Genomic DNA, 19999 nt, shown 5'->3' on the forward strand with positions numbered 1-19999 from the left:
TATGCAATATACTATGTTTACAAGAAACATGTTGGAATGATGACAAAATTAATGGCTTGAAAAATATGTGGGATGGAGAAATTTTATTTAATAATGACCCACAACAAAAAAGAGGTGTTGCAATTTTAATAAAAAGAGAAGTGCTTGAAAAAACAAATGTATTATATAAGGACAATGAGGGTAGAGTTTTGGTTATTCAATTAAAAAGTAAAGAAAAAGAAATAATAATATGTAACATTCATGCTCCAAATGAGGGACGAGAAAGAGTAGATTTTTTTAAGGAGTTGAGTGATTTAATGAGTGTGTGGCAAAATGTGTTTTTGATTGGAGATTTTAATACTGTTTTAGAAAGAATTGATGTTGATGATGAAATTATATATAAAGCTGATAGTGGGAGGAATGAGTTGGAAAAAATGATGTCCCAACACAATCTGATTGAAGTATGGAGAAATAGAAATAAATCTAAAAGGGAATATTCACGAAGACAAGTTGTGAACTCAGTTTTAAAGCAAAGTAGATTAGATTTTTTATTAAGTAATAGGGAAATTGACAAATATATATCAAAAATATATTATAAAATATATAGTGGAAGTGATCATGACTTCTTATATGTAATAATGGATTTGAGTGGAGTAGAGAGGGGAAGTGGAATATGGTTATTTAATACAGAACTATTGAAAAATGATTGTTATAAAATGGAAGTGGAAAATATAATTATAAATAGCATAAATAATTAACTGTATGAGGAAGCAATATGTGTTTGGCGGGATAATCTTCAATGCCCGATCTCTGAATCTTAGCAGGTTTAGGTCTGGTTAGTACTTTGATGAGAGACTGCCTAGGAATACCAGGTGCTTTAAGCTTTTGGGTTTTCTTTCCTACTTATATAATGTACTGGCGATTAGATTGGCTGGTCTTTCAATCAATCACCTTTATTTATATAGTGCTTTAAACAAAATACATTGCGCTGTAAATGATATCGCTGTAAATAGCCCTCTCTTTGCAGCAGTCTTCGCTTACGGCCATACCAACCTGGCTATGCCCGATCTCGTCTGATCTCGGAAGCTAAGCAGGTTTGGGCCTGGTTGGTACTTGGATGGGAGACCGCCTTGGAATAACAGGTGCTGTAAGCTTTTTGGAAATTTTTCACTTAGTATATAATAATTTTGCCAAAAAATAGAGTCAATGCCCGTTCTCTTAATCTTAGCAGGTTTAGGTCTGGTTAGTACTTTGATGAGAGACTGCCTAGGAATACCAGGTGCTTTAAGCTTTTGGGTTTTCTTTCCTATTTATATAATGTACTGGCGATTAGATTGGCTGGTCTTTAAATAGCCCTCTCTTTGCAGCAGTCTTCGCTTACGGCTATATCAACCTGGTTATGCCCGATCTCTTCTGATCTCGGAAGCTAAGCAGGTTTGGGCCTGGTTAGTACTTGGATGGGAGACCACCTGGGAATACCAGGTGCTGTAAGCTTTTTGGACATTTTTCACTTAGTATATAATAATTTTGCCAAAAAATAGAGTCAATGCCCGATCTCTGAATATTAGCAGGTTTGGGCCTGGTTAGTACATGGATGGGAGAATGCCTGGGAATACCAGGTGCTTTAATCTTTTTGGAAAATTTCACGAATTATATAATAATCTTTCATAAAAAAAAAAAAAAAAAAGAGTCAATGCCCGATCTCTGAATCTTAGCATGTTTAGGTCTGGTTAGTACTTGGATGGGAGACCGCCTGGGAATACCAGGTGCTGTAAGCTTTTTGGAAGTTTTTCACTTAGTATATAATAATTTTGCCAAATAATAGAGTCAATGCCCGATCTCTGAATCTTAGCAGGTTTGGGCCTGGTTAGTACATGGATGGGAGACTGCCTGGGAATACCAGGTGCTTTAATCTTTTTGGAAAATTTCACGAATTATATAATAATCTTCCATAAAAAAAAATAAAAATAAAAAAAAAGAGTCAATGCCCGATCTCTGAATCTTAGCAGGTTTAGGTCTGGTTAGTACTTTGATGAGAGACTGCCTAGGAATACCAGGTGCTTTAAGCTTTTGGGTTTTCTTTCCTACTTATATAATGTACTGGCGATTAGATTGGCTGGTCTTTAAATAGCCCTCTCTTTGCAGCAGTCTTCGCTTACACCCATACCAACCTGGCGGCGCTAGAGTGCTAGCAGGAAGTGAGGTGGCAGTAGTGGGTGAGAGTAGGCACACCATTGTTGTTTGTAAACCCTTTTTTTGTTTAAAGTTAGCTTTTTTCTGTTTTGTTTTGTTTTTAAGTTCAAACACTTCCCAGCAGCCTAGGCTGTCTGGGGAGGATTTTTATTTTTGGAGGTTTTTTCTTTGTTATTTTTTCAAAATTGGACTGATTAAATGGAAATGAACAAGGAAATGGCAGGAGAAAGACGCAGGGACTTTGACAAGGAAAACACTACAGGACAACGGCTTGGATACAATGAGGCGATGAAAATGATTATTTATTCAAAGGAAGCAACTGTAATTGTGGATCTGGCAGAGGTGAGAGATGGATCGGTGCAGGATATTATCAAAGAAGTGAATGAAAAAATTGGAGGAGGAAAGATTTTGGCGATAAGACAAAGACAAGGCAAAGAATTTGAGATCACGTTATCAAATGAGGAGGAGTGTGAAAAGCTAGAGGATGGACTAAGAATCAAGCAACAATTTTGTGAGATTAGAAAGCTACAAGTAAGAGAGTATGTCATTTCTTTTATGCATTTGCCTGCATATGTTGATGACCAGGATATATTAGATAAATTGGAGGCATGGGGTGTAACTCCCTCATCCAACATTAAGAGAAGAACATATCCGGGTACTGAAATAGCAGATGGTACGAGATATGTAAAGGTCAGGTTCCCAAAGGAAGTTGTATCTCTACCATATAGCAGCAAGTTTGAGACTGCTGAGGGCACACAGTACTTTCGGATTATACACGATCGGCAGGTGAAAACCTGTAGATTGTGTATGGATCCAGGACATGTATTTAAAGATTGCCCGGACTTTATTTGTTACCAGTGAAAAAAGCAGGGGCACTTGGCAAGAAGCTGCAATGCAGTGAAGTGCCCGGAATCTAGGAAAGTGTTGGTGAGGTGCGAATGTTGGATGTGGGAGGGAGAGCATAGTAGTGAACAACAAACAGATATGGTTGTTAATGTGAGTGGGCAAAAGCAGAGGGAAACCGAGATGGACAATGTTTTAAACAAGGAGATGGAAGATGGTGGACTGGGAGAGGAAAATGAAGAGGAAGAACATCAAGCAGACACAGGAGGAGAGGAAAAAGAAAATGAGGAAGGTTATCAGGAGGGGAGAATGGAGAGAAAAGGAGAGGAGAAACACTGTGGACTGAGAGAGGACAATGGAGAGAATTAATTATTATATTAATAATTTAAGCTAAACGCTTTCAAACTTACGGTATATACTACAGTCTCCGTGCTCACAGCGTCCCAAACACAAATATTTTTTAGATATTTTTTTTTATATTTATATTTTCATTGTCTGGCTATCTGGGACTTCGGTATGGAGTTAAAGGTTAAGATTATAACTTTTTCGCTAGTATTGTATCACATTGTGAGTTTATATTAGCACCTTTTGTTGTTTTCTCGTGGTAACTGATTGAGCATTTGGACAGGGAAGCGCTGCTACATGACGTCAGACTTAACAAGCGGATAATGTGCATATTATAGTTCGACCGGAGCAGTTGTACAAAATAATAATAATAATAATAATAATAATAATAATAATAAATGTTCTTGCATCTGTACACTACTTCAAGTTGGCCAATCAACTACTTCAGCAGTGTTACATCATTGCATGCGACGATCCCATGCACCATTGCATTTCTCGATTTCCAAACACGTGTAAGTATTGCACTCAGTCTAGAATTAGACATATTATATCTTTGCTTATCAAAATACAATTAGCTCATGCCATAAAATTGTTGCCAGTTGTTGTGTTTGGTAATATTTTTGCTCACTGTAGTGATGTCATGGTATTGGGATGGGCATAATATAAGCTTGTTGCACCAAATGAAATGTGTGCATGGTACTAAATATTGTTAGCTAACGTCAGGGGCGGCGTTAGGGGTGGGCTAAGGGGGCTGGAGCCCCGAATGTTTTCAGTAAAGCCCCGAATGTTTTTATTACCACCATGCCATCAATGAGTTTTCATGCCCAATAAAGTAATTTATATTAGAATTTAAATAAATAAATAAATATCTCTCGACTCTCACGTCTACAGTGTCTGTCAATTTACGCGTTGTCATTCACACCCGACAAAAACCGCCCACTGAGTCTAGTGCTTCTGACTGACATGGAAACTGGCCAACCATCGATGAGCGTCTGTACGATCCAGCCAATGAAATTAGATCTTTTGGAGCAAGGCGGTTTGTTTGCGTGTAGTATTTTACTATATCAATTTATTTTTAAATTAAAATGGATATTTCCAAATTCTTCAAAATAAAGGAAGAAAAACCACCCCAGGCAACACTTGAAAGACAAGTTACAACAGCTTTAGGTATCTGTAACTTTTAATCATAGTATTATATTTCTTTTTCAGTTTTAAATTGTTTGATTTAACGTTACATTTTGAACATCTAACAATTAACGGTTGCGCAGCACAGTCTTTAGGACACACACACACACACATACACACAGAGTGGTAATAATTTTTGGTTAGCACGGTCTATGTCAGACTTTTCGTGTCAGGGCAACAAGATAATAAAAAAAGACATATTCCGCAAAGGAAATGGTTCCAAACAAAGCATGTTGTTGTGCTCTGTAGCAACACACAGCGGTGTTAACTGAATAAATTTGCTTGAGTAAATGATTCACTGACCCATTCATAAAAACTGTTGCTTACTTTTTTTCTGAATTAATCATCTGTCACGAACGAATCCATCGATTAAATGACTGACCGACTCCCTCATTAAGGCAGTGGCATGCCGCCACTTAGTGGCAAAGTACCATAAATTTTTTTTTTTCATGTACTGTATTCCAAGTTTTATATTTGATACATTAGCCTTATAAGATTATTTATGCAATTTGTAAGTGCTGTGTAAGTACTCCTTCAAAAATATAAGTGTATAGAGCCCTGCCTTTATAATTATACTTGTCTTTAAGTGTTTGTGTGTGTTTTATGTGAGTGTATGTATAAAGTAAGAATAAGGTAGCCTATAAAATGTAATATGTGCAGGAAGAACAGACGTAGTTATTTTTTGTTATTATAGATTCTTTATTCACCTTTTTTTATCTATTCTCACAAAAATCATGCCATGAAGTGAAGACTATTAAAACGATAATAGTGCTGAGCTTGCTATTTTACCTTGTCTTAGATGAGTCAGCAAGGAAAGAAGAAGCTTTAGAAGGTGAAAGGGATGATCTAGGAACACTGCAGACAGGCCCAAAACACGTGAAGCTTCAGCAATATCCCTTTACCCAATTAGGAAAACAGCAGAGAGCTTTTAATAAGAATTGGCTAGATGCATTTCAGTGGCTTGAGTATTCCGTATCCAGAAATTCTGCATTCTGCTTTTCTTGTCGCCTCTTTGGCAAGCATCATATCCGAAATAGCAAAGACACATTAACAAGTGCAGGTTTCTCCAACTGGAAAAGGGCTTTGGAATCATTCAGAGAGCTTGAACAAAGTAGCCTTCATAAGGCTTCCATGACATGCTGGAAGAGCTACAAAACAACTGAAACACATGGAGATATAACAGAACAGCTTCATAGAGCCAGTGTAGGAGAAATAACTGAGAGACGTGAATACCTCCATCGTGTTGTTGCTGTGATGTCATTTCTGGGGAAGCAGGGGATTGCATTCCATGGACATGATGAACAGAGCCAGAGTCAAAATCAGGGAAACTTCCTTGACTGCATGAAACTTCTCGCACAGTTTGACCCATTTCTACAGCAGTACAATGCTCCATCCCATGCTACCTACCTGTCTCACTCATCGCAAAATGAAATGATTGCATGTATTTCAGAAGAGGTCACAGAAAGCATCATAAAAGAAATGAGAAATTCAAAGATGTATGCTCTGATGGCAGATGAGGCAAGGGACAGGCACTCTGAACAACTGGCAGTATGTGTGCGTTACGTTACGTCTGAGGGCAGAATCAAGGAAAATTTCCTTGGTTTCAGCAAACTGGTTGGTTTTGATGCACAATCCATCACTGATGCAATAGAGCAAAAATTGAAATCACATACAATTGACCATCTTCTGTGTGTTGCACAACCATATGATGGAGCTGCAGTCATGAGTGGAGCTGTGAGGGGCGTTTCAGAGAACGTCATCCAGAAGCAGTGTACCTTCACTGCTATGCACATGAATTAAATCTTGTGCTGTGCCATGCATGCAAGGCAATACCAGAAGCCACCAACTTTTTTGATTTACTGGAGAGCCTTTATTCATTTTTCAGTGCATCTCTAGTTAATCACCAAAAGTTTAGTGATGTTCAAAAACAGCTTGGGCTACTATCATCTGAGCTGGTACAGCTGTCAACAACACGTTGGGCATGTCAGGTGAAGTCTGTGAGTGCTGTAATTGACAATTTCTGTGCTATTCTGCAATGTCTTGACAAAATTTCAACACCAATGGCTGTAGGCCTCAGGTCCAAACTCAGCAACTTTAACACTGTCTACATGCTGCTGATGTTTCATAGACTTCTGTCCATCACTGAATGCCTCCACAAATTCCTGCAGAGGGAAACCGTAGACCTGGGACAAGCAGTTCAATACAAAACAGCGGTCTACGACTTTCTTAAAGAACAACGCACAGCTCAGAGTGCTACAGAGTTATTTTTAAAACAAAGGCCTTGTGTGAGGTAAATCACATTCCAGAACCTTCTTCAGGTTATAGACGGAAACAAAAGAGGCTTGATGATTATGTGGTGGAAACATCATGCGGGAATACCTCAGAAATCAGTTCTTCACATGACCACATGTGTACATTGTACTACCCTTGCCTTGACCGAATGATGCAAGAGATTGACAACCGTTTCTCAGGAGTAGGAGTAGATCTTATGATGGGCATTCAAGCCTGCCATCCAGCATCAGACAGCTTTCTTGATGAAGAATCTCTCAAGATTCTTGCCAAACATAAAATAGAGTTGCAGTCAGAGGAGCTCCTGGTGGTAAAAAACTTCTTGAACAGAAGGAAGGAGAAAGAAGCAATTCCTGATATAGTCAGTGTGTTCAAGATGCTAAATACTGACATGTTCCCCACACTGAATTCAGTATTTCAAGTAGCACTAACAATCCCAGTCAGTAGCTGCAGCTGTGAACGTTCTTTTAGTGCCTTGCGTCGACTGCATACATGGTTAAGAAACACAATGGAACAAGACCTGCTTAACCACCTGGCAGTGATGTCCATAGAGAAGGAGAACTTGACTGCTGTTGACCATGACATGGTGATAGACAGATTTGCCCAAATGAAATCAAGACGATACACTCTTAAACTACCACCATCAACGCAATCAAGGACCATGTTTAGACTGAAACGGGATGGAGGGAGGCAGATAAAACCACTTTACAGTAAAGTTTTATTTGTTATCATTAGTTACTTCATTACCAATAAACTAAGAATTGTTTTTATTGCATTCATTAATATTTGTAAATCTTTTTTTTTTTTTTTCAACCAAAATACAATTGTTCATTACAAAGAATGTATAATTTTCAGACCATATGGACATAGTAATTAATGTAAAATGTTAACTATTACACTAACTAATTTTGACAAACACAATTTTACTGTAAAGCACTATAACAAAAATAAAAATTCAAAGCAAATGAAAAAGGCAAATAGAGAGAAGTAGAGAAGTGGGCACACTTTAAGAGGAGAATAGTGTAAAAGGTTATAGGGAGAAAAAATAGTGGGTAGAGAGTGGAGCGAGGAAAAATGAGAAATGAGTGGACAAAGGGAAAGGGAGGACATTAAAAACAAATGGAACTTAGAAGAGAAATGAAGACTTTAGATTAAGTGAGAAGATGACAGGTGTGGATAGAAGAAGAGAAAGGAGTGGAGAGAGGCAAGGAGAGCCCAAAAGGAGAGCTGTTATGATGAGAAGAAAAACAATTGAGAAAAGAGGAAAGCAGGCAACAGCAAAGTTATAGGACAAAACTTTATGAGGCAGCCACAGCAGATGAATGATGCACAGACAACAGTAGATGGTAAGGTTTATCTGCTAGACTGAATAATTTGAATCTGTTTACTGTAATGCATAATAAAGTCCTTTGACCGGTATATCTTTGTAGAGTAAGAGTATGTCAGTGCTCTGCTTAATGTTTGCTTCTTATCCCTGTTCTGCAGGACGAGTGTAGCCAGTCAGGCTTTATTGGAAAAGAAAAGAAAACTGAGACAAAAAAAGTGAGATAGAGCATATGTGTCATGATACAAGGGATAAACTTTAAATAAAATGTTTTAAATTTGTTTTTTGTGTTCATTGTTTTTGTATATTTTAAACAAGGTAAATATTTCTGATTTATTAAAATAAAGTCACATACATGGATTTTTCTGGGCTAAGCCCCGGATCTCCACTCACCCTAGAACCGCCCCTGGCTAACGTTAAAAGTTACCCAAGGGTTAGGTACTGTTAATGACCAAATTAAAATAGATGTGATTGGCATATCCAATTTCAAATATGATATTCTTTGTTGCAACTATGCAGCCTAGATGCTAACGAGTTGTGCCACAGTCTACTGCCATATTTCTAATCAAAATTTTGATTAGAATGTCAGCAAATATCCTATAGACATAAACATGTAAACATAATCCATACTCTATGTTCAGATGTAATGTGTGTGTGTGTTAGAATATTGTAATGTGTAGTTTAGTTATAAATTCTATACTGATTTATTTTTCTCTTTATCAACAGGTTCTCAAATACAGTTTATTATTTACAAGAAAATCAGCAGCTAACTACAAAAGGCATTTTTAAAAGCCACGTTTGTATTGTCTTTCTCTCTGTTCTCACTTTTGTATTGTTCTCTCTCGCTCTCTCTCCTCTCCTCTCTTAGTAGTGTGTTTGTCCTTTGTGTGTGTGCACTTTTGTTTGTTGTGCATCATGTCAGATCCTAACCGGCTCTTGGAGGAGGTCAACAGTCTTGTCAGCCAGGCAGAAGACATGGATGCACTCCAAAGGCTGCATGAGATCGTCAACAAGCAACGGGAGGCAGCATCAGCAATCCAGCCATCCACCAGCCATTTGTGAAGTGGATTAAGAGGGATAGCGAAGGGAACATTATTTATGGGAGGCCAAGATCCTCCAGAAAACAAGCAGGTCAGACTTTCTTTTCATTCATGTTAATTAAGATCTATATTTTATCTCTAGATCTATCTTTACCTTTTAGAATGAGATATAAACATGTCACAAGTCATGGGTTTGAATTAGAAAATATGATTATTATTATTATTATATTACGTACATACTATATATACTTTAAGGAAAAGCAATAAAACTTTACCATTAATGCCTTTTAAACATAATGACAGTGTATGTGTTTGTAATTGTAAATTTACAAGTTTTATTCTACAGCAGGTGTTGGTCACAGACAAACTGGAAAGACTGGTGGTTCCCTTCTCAGGGCTCCGGAAACCAGTGTGGAAATGACCTGTGACTTTTCTCACGTAAACGCTGGTATGTCCTATATTGACTCTGCACTGTGAAACTGCATGTTAATTAATAATATGAATGTAATACACATTCCATATTTTTGTGTAAGTACGATAAGAAACACCGTTATTACACACTTCAGAATGACTGTTGTTCGGTGATATACTTTTTTGTTTAATAACCTGCTGTTTTGGAATACTGTCCATTGTTTAACAGAGTCTTTCCTTCAAGAGCTAAGTTGCTCACTAGGTGAAGACTTAGATGACAACGAAACACCACCACAAGCCTCCAGTGATTGGTCATTAAGAAAAAGTCTTGTTTCTGAGTGGTGGGCGAAAGTGAGGCCCCGGTTGGTGGACAACATGGTGGCTAAGCAGCATGTGGCCAGTCCAGTCTGCCAGAAATGTGACTCCAGTCCAGCTATGATCCACTGTTGTGACTGTCGACCACACGCCTTTCTCTGTGCCCGTTGTGACATCAACATCCACAAGGCTCAAGTCTTCCACAACAGGGACTCAATTAGAGAAGGCTTCTTTCAGCCGTTGCCACCAACATCATGTTTTGTGGAGAAGGTTCTTACCCAGTGTGGTAAGTTGTAGTCACTTTTTCTGACTTGTTAATTCCAGTTATCTAAAACTAAATACTAAAACCTAAATCATTTCTGATCAAACGATTAAGCCATTAAGAATATCTGGTCTTAAAAAGCTGACATAAACGAAAAGTGGGTTTTGGACATTACATTAATGTACTGTATTTGTTACATAAAGTTACATTAATGTACTGTATTTGCACCAAAAACTGCCAAGGATTTATGTTGATATCATCCAAAACCACACTTTGCCAGGGGTGTTTCCAAACTTTTGAAGGGCAGTGTATGTTAGTCTTTATCTTCTATCCTCTAACTATTCTCATGAATGTTTATTTTTTTTCAAGTGCGTCTTGTACCCTTGGAGATGCCAGGGACAATATGTAGCTGTTCTCAGAGATTAAGTGTCATTACTGGAAAACCTATTGCTGTGGTTACAATGAATGGTAAGGAGAACTTTGGGGATGGGTGTCACTTCCGCTTAAGTGACAATTTCTAAAATACACCCCATCTGACATGAATCACTTTCTTCCCATTCTGACTGTCATGTCATCTACTGTCTTGTCCTGGTCCCCTATCCATCATGTCTGCTCCTTGTGTTACTTTCTGTGTTCCCCTTGTTTACTTCCTGGTTTTGTGCTCCTTTGTTTATCCCTGCCATATGTTCCTGTTCCTGTATCTGCCCCTCACCTGTATCTAGTTATCAGTCCCTGCCTTAGTGCACCTGTTCTTTGCTGCCTTGTTTAGCCTTTTGTATTTAAGTCCTTAAAAATATTTAAGACTGAGTTTCCATCCAACTTGTTAATTCAAATTTCAGTTATGTGCATAAGAAATGCTAAATTGAAAACACCTGCAAATGCGGATAAGTCCCTTAATGGAAATATAAATCTTATTTGATTGATGGGGGTGGATTAACTCTTGATGTGAATAAGGCGTAGTGCAATTAAAGTTTATGGAAACAGTTTAATAAGCATATATGCACATTTACCATGTTTCAATGTTGTCCTGGAGACATTTTGATCCCACAGCTGGTCAGAACACATCCCCTGATTAGTCTAATGTCCATTTTTAATTCACATTAAACAGCTGATGGAAGCTTACACAGATTCTTGAGCTGAATTTTCATTAATGCAAATATCAAATGCAAATAAGTTTAATGGAAACCTCGCTAGTGTCCTCCTGATAGTCAAAGGTTCCCACTTCAGTGTCAGAATTAAATGTTCATATGTAATTCTTTCCTTTTCCCAGGCCGATATGATCTCAACTTGCCAGAGTTGAAATGTGAGGTATGCGAAGCCACATGGCATGCTGGAGTGGATGAGCTGGTCCATAATGACTACTGGCCTGCTACTTCACAATTTTCTGCAGTATATGCTACAGACATCCTATTTTCCTTTGAGGAGTTGAAGATGGCAGCACCTGGGATGTCCAGCCTAGCATTTCTTAGAATGCTAGATAAACGAACTGTCCGCTTTGGCCGTGTAAGTATTTGTGGTGATAATCTTAGAGTAACTCACAATTACAGTATGAGGTCAAGTACACATGAACATTTACACTGTTTAGGAATGTGTTAAATTCAGACCTTTTGTCACAGGTTTATAAACGGCTAGCAACCCATGCTGTCATGTAGTTTGCACTGAGTGTTTTGTGAAGAAGGGGACACACCTTGATGTGTTCTCCCTAATATCATTTGCTGATCACATAAATGTTCATTTGGAAACATTCTGGCCAAACGTTGCACTGGCTAACTCTTAAACAAACTGGAACAAACTGTAGCTTTTTTTGGCTAGAGATGTAGAGTGTCAAGTTCACAGCGGGCTTGAGCAGAGATACATGAAAGGTGGGAGAGATGCGATAGTTGTCAGGTAAGGCAAAACGGAATGAAACAGGAGTGATCTGGTGTGTAATCTTGAATGGACCCACGTACCTTGGACTCAACTTCTTGCAGGGTAGTCGGAGACGGAGATCTCGGGTAGAGAGCCACACCCATTGTCCGGGTTGGTATACAGGCCCAGGACGCCGACGGTGGTCAGCATGTTCCCTTTGATGGCGGATGGCTCGTTGAAGGTGTACGTGAGCTTGATTCCAAGTCCCCTCACTGCGTTGTAACCAGTCCGTGATGGCGGGTACGTCGGTGGGTTCCCCGGACCAGGGAAACATGGGAGGTTGATAACCAAGGATGCACTTAAAGGGGGTTATTCCAGTAGCTGGCTTGACCAGAGAATTCTGTGCGTACTCGGCCCAAAGGAGGTACCGTGCCCAATCTTCTTGGTTGGAACTACAGTATGATCTCAGGAACCGGGTGAGTTCCTGATTGAGTCTTTCGACCTGACCGTTGGATTGAGGGTGGCGTTTACATCGAGGGCTTGGAAGAAGGCTTTCCAGAGACGAGATGTGAATTGAGGACCTCTATCGGAGACGATATCCTCCGGTAGTCCGTAGAGACGGAAGACCCAGTTGCAGAGTAATTCGGCAGTTTGTAAAGCAGTAGATAGTTTGGGTAGAGGAATAAGGCGACAGGCTTTGGAGAATCGATCAATCACAGTCAGAACAACAGTGTTTCCCTGAGAGACAGGTAGATCAGTGATAAAGTCTATTGCTAGGTGGGACCAAGGTCGTTGTGGGATAGGGAGTGGTTGGAGTAATCCGGCTGGTAATTGGCGGGGAGTCTTGTGTGCATTACAGGTTTGGCATTGTTGGATGAAGGCCATGGTGTCCTTGGGTAATGATTCCCACCAGAACCGGTTCTGAAGCAGATGAATGGTAGCCGTGATACCTGGATGACCGGATGCGGGCAAACAGTGCGTGTGGTTGAGTACTTGATCGCGTAGAGTGGGTGGTACGTAAACCTTATCGGGAGGACAAGTTGTCGGAGGTTCATGTTGAGAGTTGTGTTGCTGGATAAGTGTCATGATGTCCCATTGTAAAGGTGCAATGATTACTTTGAAAGGAAGTATAGATTCAGGTTCGGATGGGATCTGTTCATCTTCGTGAATACGGGATAGCGCGTCTGCCTTAGTGTTCTTGGAGCCTGGACGGTAGGTAACTGAGAAGTCAAATCGGGAGAAGAACAGTGACCATCTGGCCTGCCGTGGATTGAGGCGCTTGGCTGAGCGCAAATATTCAAGGTTCTTATGATCGGTTAGTACGGTGAAAGGAAAGTTAGCCCCCTCCAGCCAGTGTCTCCACTCCTCGAAGGCCGCCTTCATAGCGAGGAGTTCACAGTCTCCTACGTCGTAGTTACGTTCAGCAGCATTGAGTTTGCGGGAGTAAAAGGCACAAGGGTGGAGTTTAGCGGTAGAACTGTGGCGTTGAGATAGAATGGCCCCGATACCAGTGTTGGAGGCGTCCACTTCGACGAGAAACTGAAGAGATGGGTCAGGATGGTGGAGTATGGGTGCGGTCACAAACCGTCTCTTTAGTTCTTGGAAAGCTTGAAGAGCAGCCTCAGCCCAGTGTAGCTGATGGGTTCCCTTCTTGACCATTGACGTGAGGGGACTGACCACAGAGCTAAAGTTCCTAATGAAACGGCGGTAGAAATTAGCAAACCCCAGAAAACGTTGGAGCTCCTTTAGTGTTTGAGGTACTGACCACTTGAGAACGGCATTGACTTTGCTCTCATCCATGGCGACCCCCTCTGTGCTGAAGACGTACCCCAGGAAGGTGGTGGAGGTGGTATGGGATTCACACTTCTCCGCCTTAGCATAGAGTTGGTGGTCAATGAGTCGTTGCAGCACGGTTCTCACATGTTGGATATGTTCCTCCAGGGTATCTGAATAGATCAAGATATCGTCAATGTATATGATTACAGTTCTATTGAGCATGTCTCTGAAGATGTCATTGACAAAGGATTGGAAAACCGAAGGACTATTGACCAGCCCGAACGGCATCACCCGGTATTCGTAGTGCCCATTGGTGGTAGAGAAACATGTCTTCCACTCGTCCCCCTCCCTAATGCGGATGAGGTTGTATGTGCAGCGCAAATCCAGTTTGGTGTAGTATTGTGCAGTTCGTAGCTGTTCTAATGCAGAGGGCACCAGTGGCAGTGGATAGCGAAACTTTACTATTATCTCGTTGAGTCCACGATAATCGATGCAAGGGCGCAAACCTCCATCCTTCATACGGACAAAGAAGAAGCCAGCTGAAGCAGGAGAGGTGGATGGACGAATGAACCCCTTCTCCAACTCCTCCTTGATGTACTTGGCCATAGCCTCTGACTCGGGTAATGATAATGGAAATACTCGGCCCCGGGGTGGTGATGAGCCTGGAATTAGGTCAATGGCACAATCGTGACTGCGGTTTGGTGGTAACGTGTTTGCCTGTACCTTGCTGAAGGCGGTGGCAAGATCGTGATACTCCTTGGGCAGATTGGGAATGCTGGTGAACTCCGAGTCTAACGTGACAACTTGCACAGTCATGGGAGAGATGGTCGAGAGGCATGATTTCTGACACTGGGTGCTCCATTTAAGAATTTGTCCCTCTCTCCACGACACCTGAGGATCATGCAGTCTGAGCCAGGGCAAGCCCAAAATAACAGGGGTGTTAGATACAGGAAGCACGTAGAAATGAATGGTTTCTTGGTGTAACAGACCGGTTAACATTTGTAGATCTTGAGTGCGGTGAGTAATCACTCCCGACCCCAAAGGGCGTCCATCTATTGTGGCTACAGACAGAGAATCAGTGCATGAAATTAGAGAAATGTTATTCCTTCTGGCAAATTCCTCAGAGATAAAGTTCCCAGCTGCTCCTGAGTCAAGTAGAGCAGTGGTAGCCACTCGAACGTTGTTGGTCTTGATTACCAGAGGGACTGAAACACAGTTAAGAGATGCACTCACCGATTTCTGAGTGTAAGAAGAGCGACGTGATGGGCAAGTAATTCGTTGGTGTCCCGGAGCGCCACAGTAGAGACAGAGTCGGTTAGACCTGCGGCGGTGACGTTCCTCATCCGTCAGATGATAGGAGTTGACTTGCATGGGTTCTGTAGTTTCTGCGGATCGTGTTGCTGCAGCGGGGAAGAGGCGTTGAGTACTGACACGGCGAGAGCGTTGCAGGTTATCGATGGTTATGGTTAGCGAAATGAGATCACTCAGAGTTCTCCCCTCATCACGGCAAGCGAGTTCGGTTTGCAGTTCGTGATTAAGCCCCTTGTGAAACAATACCTTCAGCGTGTCATTCACCCATGACGTCTGAGCAGCCAGTGTACGAAAGTTCAAAGAATATTCCGCTGCTGTAAATCCTCCCTGCGACAACTCAAGCAAACGCTCACCCGCTCCTTTCCCCTCTCGGGGGTGATCAAACACCTCACGGAATCGCACCAGAAAGTCAGCGCGGTATCCCCGGTATCCCCGGTATCCCCTTTATGCTTCTTTTCTTCAGTTTCATCCACAAAATATCATCTTCCAGCCCCATACCTCCACATTTATTTAGAAAATATTTCATTAATATTTTCCAGTCACCCTTATTCTCTTCATTTAAATATTTCTTTACTAATTTAATTCTCATGCTTTTTTTCCTTTGCTCTACATCCATCAATCCAACACCTCCCTCCTCGATTGGTCCGATTAGCGTATCATAGGCTATTCTCGAAGGCTTGCCATCCCGTAAAAAGTTTAAAATAAATTTTTTTAATCTCTTTTCTGCCCATATTTGTATGGGCATTACTGATAACGCATACCACATTATGGATAAAAGTAAGGTATTTACTATTAAGACTTTTCCTTTCAAATTTAAATTCCTTTGCTTCCAAAAAGCTAATCTCCTTTCCATTCCTCCCAATATCTCCTCCCACATCATATTCCCACTATTCTTCTCATCTTTCCCAAAGATTATCCCTAAAATTTTCATGTGCTCTTCTTCTTTAAAAGCAAAACAAGTTGGTAATATGTTGGCTTCCCCAATCCTCATGAACACAGTTTTTTCCACATTAACCTTTGCTCCAGAACCTTTACAATATGTTTGCACCGTCTCTATTGCTTTACTTATGCTATCCACATCATTCACTATTAAGGTTGTATCGTCAGCATATTGAAAGATTTTTTGCGCTTCTATGTTACCCCCAATTTTTATTCCTTTAATATCTATATTTCTTTGGATAGCAATCCCTAAGGGCTCTGCTACCAAAGAGTAAAGTTGAGGTGACAACGGGCAACCTTGTCTAATTGATCTTGTAATTTTAAAAGCATTTGTTAAAAACCCATTGCACTTTATCTTACTCATTGCTCCTTTATATAAAACTTTAATCCACTTAATAAAATTCTCTCCAAAACCAATTTTCTTTAGAATATCAAATAAAAACTCATGTTCCACTCTATCAAAAGCTTTTTCCAAATCAAGACTAATAACATAACCACTTTTCTTTTCAGCTTCAGTGTAACTTATCATGTCTCTCACATTATTAATCGTATCAGTTATATCTCTTCCTTTAACAGCATATGCTTGGTTTGTTTCAATTAATTTTGGTAAAATATCCTTCAATCTGTTTGCTAAGATTTTAGCTAAAATTTTAAAATCACTGTTTAACATTGTAATGGGTCTAAAATTATTTAAAACTGCTTTGTCTCCTCTCTTTTTATATTTAATTTTCACTAAACCCATCCTCATAACTTGAGTCACTTCATCCTTCCTAAAAATGTCCTCGTATATTTATTTTAAAATTGGTATTAACTTATCTTTAAAGGCCTTACAAAACTCATTTGTTAAACCATCTACTCCTGGACTTCTCCCTCCTTTTAATTGCGATATTGCCATTTCAATTTCTTCCTGTTGTATCTCTTTTTCCCCTACTTCTTTGTCATGCTCTTCCAATTTTAATGTGATATGTTCTAATAAAAACTCTTTCTTTGTTTTATCTATTCCTTTTCCATTAAACAAGTCTTCATAATAGTCCTTTATTTCTTTAAGTATTTCTTTTGTTTCCTTGACTCTTCTCCCATCTTTCCCTATTATTTATTTTATTATGTCTGCTTTTCCCCTACTTTTTTCTAAATTGAAAAAGAACTTGGTACATTTTTCCCCTTCCACTGTATACCTTGCTTAACTTCTTATGATAGCACCTCTGCACTTTTCTTCTTCTATTTCACTTAATTTTTCCTCCAACATTACTATCTTTTGTAAATTACTTCTTTCTTTACTTAATTCCTCCTTTAAATCCTTTCTCACTTTTCTTTCCTTCATTCCTTTCACCCTCTGTATTAAATTACCATACTCTATTGAATATTTCTTTATGTCATACTTTATATTGTCCCACCAAATTCTTTTGTCTTCTTTATACATTCTATTTTCTTCTCTATTTTCTATTAGTCTTTCTACACCCATCCTATAATCTTTTTTCCTTAAAATTCCTGAATTTAAAACCCATACCCCAGGACCTCTCTCAAATTCCCTAAAATCCATCTGTACAAACAAAATTTTATGATCACTCAAAGTTGTCTCTTTGTAATACACTTTTTCTACATATTTTCCCAAAGCTCTTTTAATTAAAACAAAATCAATTCTAGTTTGGCACATAAAGTTTTGCACTATTTGCTGTCTTGAGTATTCTCTTTTTTTCTCATTTCTTTCCCTCCATACATCAATAAGATCATTTTCTTCTATTAAAATATTAAGCTCTTTTATCCCTTTAACTGATTTATACACCATTCCTTCTGCCATGTCAATTTTACTAAAAAGTGTATTAAAATCACCCATTATAAATACATTTTCCTCCTTTGAGATCAAAGTTCTTAAATTGTTAAAAAAATCTTTTTTCTTTTTTTCCTCCCCTGGTGCATGTATTTTATATAATATCGTCTTTCGTTCCTCACAATTCATTTCCACTGCTAAACTTTTACCTGCTCCATCATCATATATGACTTTCACTTGTCCACACCTATCTCTTCTAGTTAAAATGGCTACCCCACTTCCTCTTCCACTTTTATCGCCATTGTTATAAAAAACATCTCCATTCCACCTGCTTTTAAAATCCTCCATTTTTTCTTTTTCCAGTTTGTTTCTTGTAGTAAAATAACATTTGCTCCTTTACATAGCTCCTTCATCTTTTCAAATTTTTCCACATTCAATAAACCACTTGCTGGCTGTGGATAACCGTGGCCACCAGATCCAGTCTGTGTCCAGATCAGAGGGTCACTGCAGTCACCCGGATCCAGTACGTATCCAGACCAGATGGTGGATCAGCACCTAGAAAGGACCTCTACTGCCCTGAAAGACAGCGGAGACCAGGACAACTAGAGCCCCAGATACAGATCCCCTGTAAAGACCTTGTCTCAGAGGAGCACCAGGACAAGACCACAGGAAACAGATGATTCTTCTGCACAATCTGACTTTGCTGCAGTCTGGAATTGAACTACTGGTTTCGTCTGGTCAGAGGAGAACTGGCCCCCCAACTGAGCCTGGTTTCTCCCAAGGTTTTTTTCTCCATTCTGTCACCGATGGAGTTTCGGTTCCTTGCCGCTGTCGCCTCTGGCTTGCTTAGTTGGGGTCACTTCATCTACAGCGATATCGTTGACTTGATTGCAAATTAAAACAGACACTATTTCAACTGAACAGAGATGACATCAATGAATTCAATGATGAACTGCCTTTAACTATCATTTTGCATTATTGAGACACTGTTTTCCAAATGAATGTTGTTCAGTGCTTTGGCGCAATGTATTTTGTTTAAAGCACTATATAAATAAAGGTGATTGATTGATTGATTGATAATCCTAAAGTGCTGTGTTCCCTCCGTTGTTTCAAAGCGTGTACTGTAGGATAAAGATGCCACTTCTCTTGGGAATTTCACCTTTATGAATCTTGTACCATCCTCAATGTCAGTTCCCGGATAGCACCTTCTCCTTATTTGAGAGGTAGGAATTACTCTCCAGCCCTCTAGCTTGTCCAAAATATCCGCGTCATCTAGGTAAGCTGGCAAATGCATAAAGGAGACAACGTACTCCCTGTTCTGTAGCCTTTTTATTTCACACAGTTTTCCTTTGATTTCTACTCCATTTACAAGTTCATCACAAATGTCTTCTTTGTCCAAAGTAACATCATATAGTCCAGATTGTTTTGGTCTTACAACTAAGATTTTTCCTACTCCCACCTTCTCCGATATAGCTTTAATAATATCTTCAGCTCCTCCATTTTGCACCTCTGTTATATCAATAGTTACGGTCGCCTCCTTAGCATATATTCTTTTTCTCTCCATCTTATTTTTCCCATTATCTTCTTGTAATCCTTTATCCGTTCCTTGATTATGTTGTCTACCTGTTTCTCGTGCCATTTCCAAGTCCGTTTCTTTATGTCCGTCCATTGTACTCATGTCCATTTTCTCCACCCGTGCAAAGACAAAAAATATAAACCACTAACCAGACAGCTCAAGGCTGCTGATTAGTGATAAAACTAAACAAAAATAACTTCAAACAATTATTTTACCTCTAAACATTATCCAAAAAACAAAACAAAACTAATAACAAACAAGTTTTGGTGAGCCTCTCTCACCCTCTGCAGCCAAACACTTCCTGTTTACCAGTGACTCACTAGCACCGCCAGGTTGGTATGGCCGTAAGCCAAGACTGCTGCAAAGAGAGGGCTATTTAAAGACCAACCAATCTAATCACCAGTACATTATATAAGTAGGAAAGAAAACCCAAAAGCTTAAAGCACCTGGTATTCCTAGGCAGTCTCTCATCATAGTACTAACCAGACCTAAACCTGCTAAGATTCAGAGATCGGGCATTGACTCTTTTTTTTTTTTTTTTTTTTTTTTTTTTTTTTAATGAAAGATTATTATATAATTCGTGAAATTTTCCAAA

At 39.5% G+C, this 19999-nt stretch overlaps 2 non-coding genes across 2 annotated transcripts; both read left to right on the plus strand.

Annotated features, from left to right (window-relative positions):
- Nucleotides 1-1014: 1014 nt before the first annotated feature.
- LOC128003483 (5S ribosomal RNA) lies at nt 1015-1133 on the plus strand. The gene has a single exon (XR_008176206.1). It is a non-coding gene; the product is annotated as a 5S ribosomal RNA (ribosomal RNA).
- A 221-nt stretch (nt 1134-1354) lies between these two features.
- Nucleotides 1355-1473, plus strand: LOC128000157 (5S ribosomal RNA). The gene has a single exon (XR_008172950.1). It is a non-coding gene; the product is annotated as a 5S ribosomal RNA (ribosomal RNA).
- The last annotated feature ends 18526 nt before the right edge of the window (nt 1474-19999 follow it).

This window comes from Carassius gibelio, chromosome B22, assembly GCF_023724105.1.
Source record: "Carassius gibelio isolate Cgi1373 ecotype wild population from Czech Republic chromosome B22, carGib1.2-hapl.c, whole genome shotgun sequence".
Lineage (NCBI taxonomy): Eukaryota > Metazoa > Chordata > Actinopteri > Cypriniformes > Cyprinidae > Carassius > Carassius gibelio.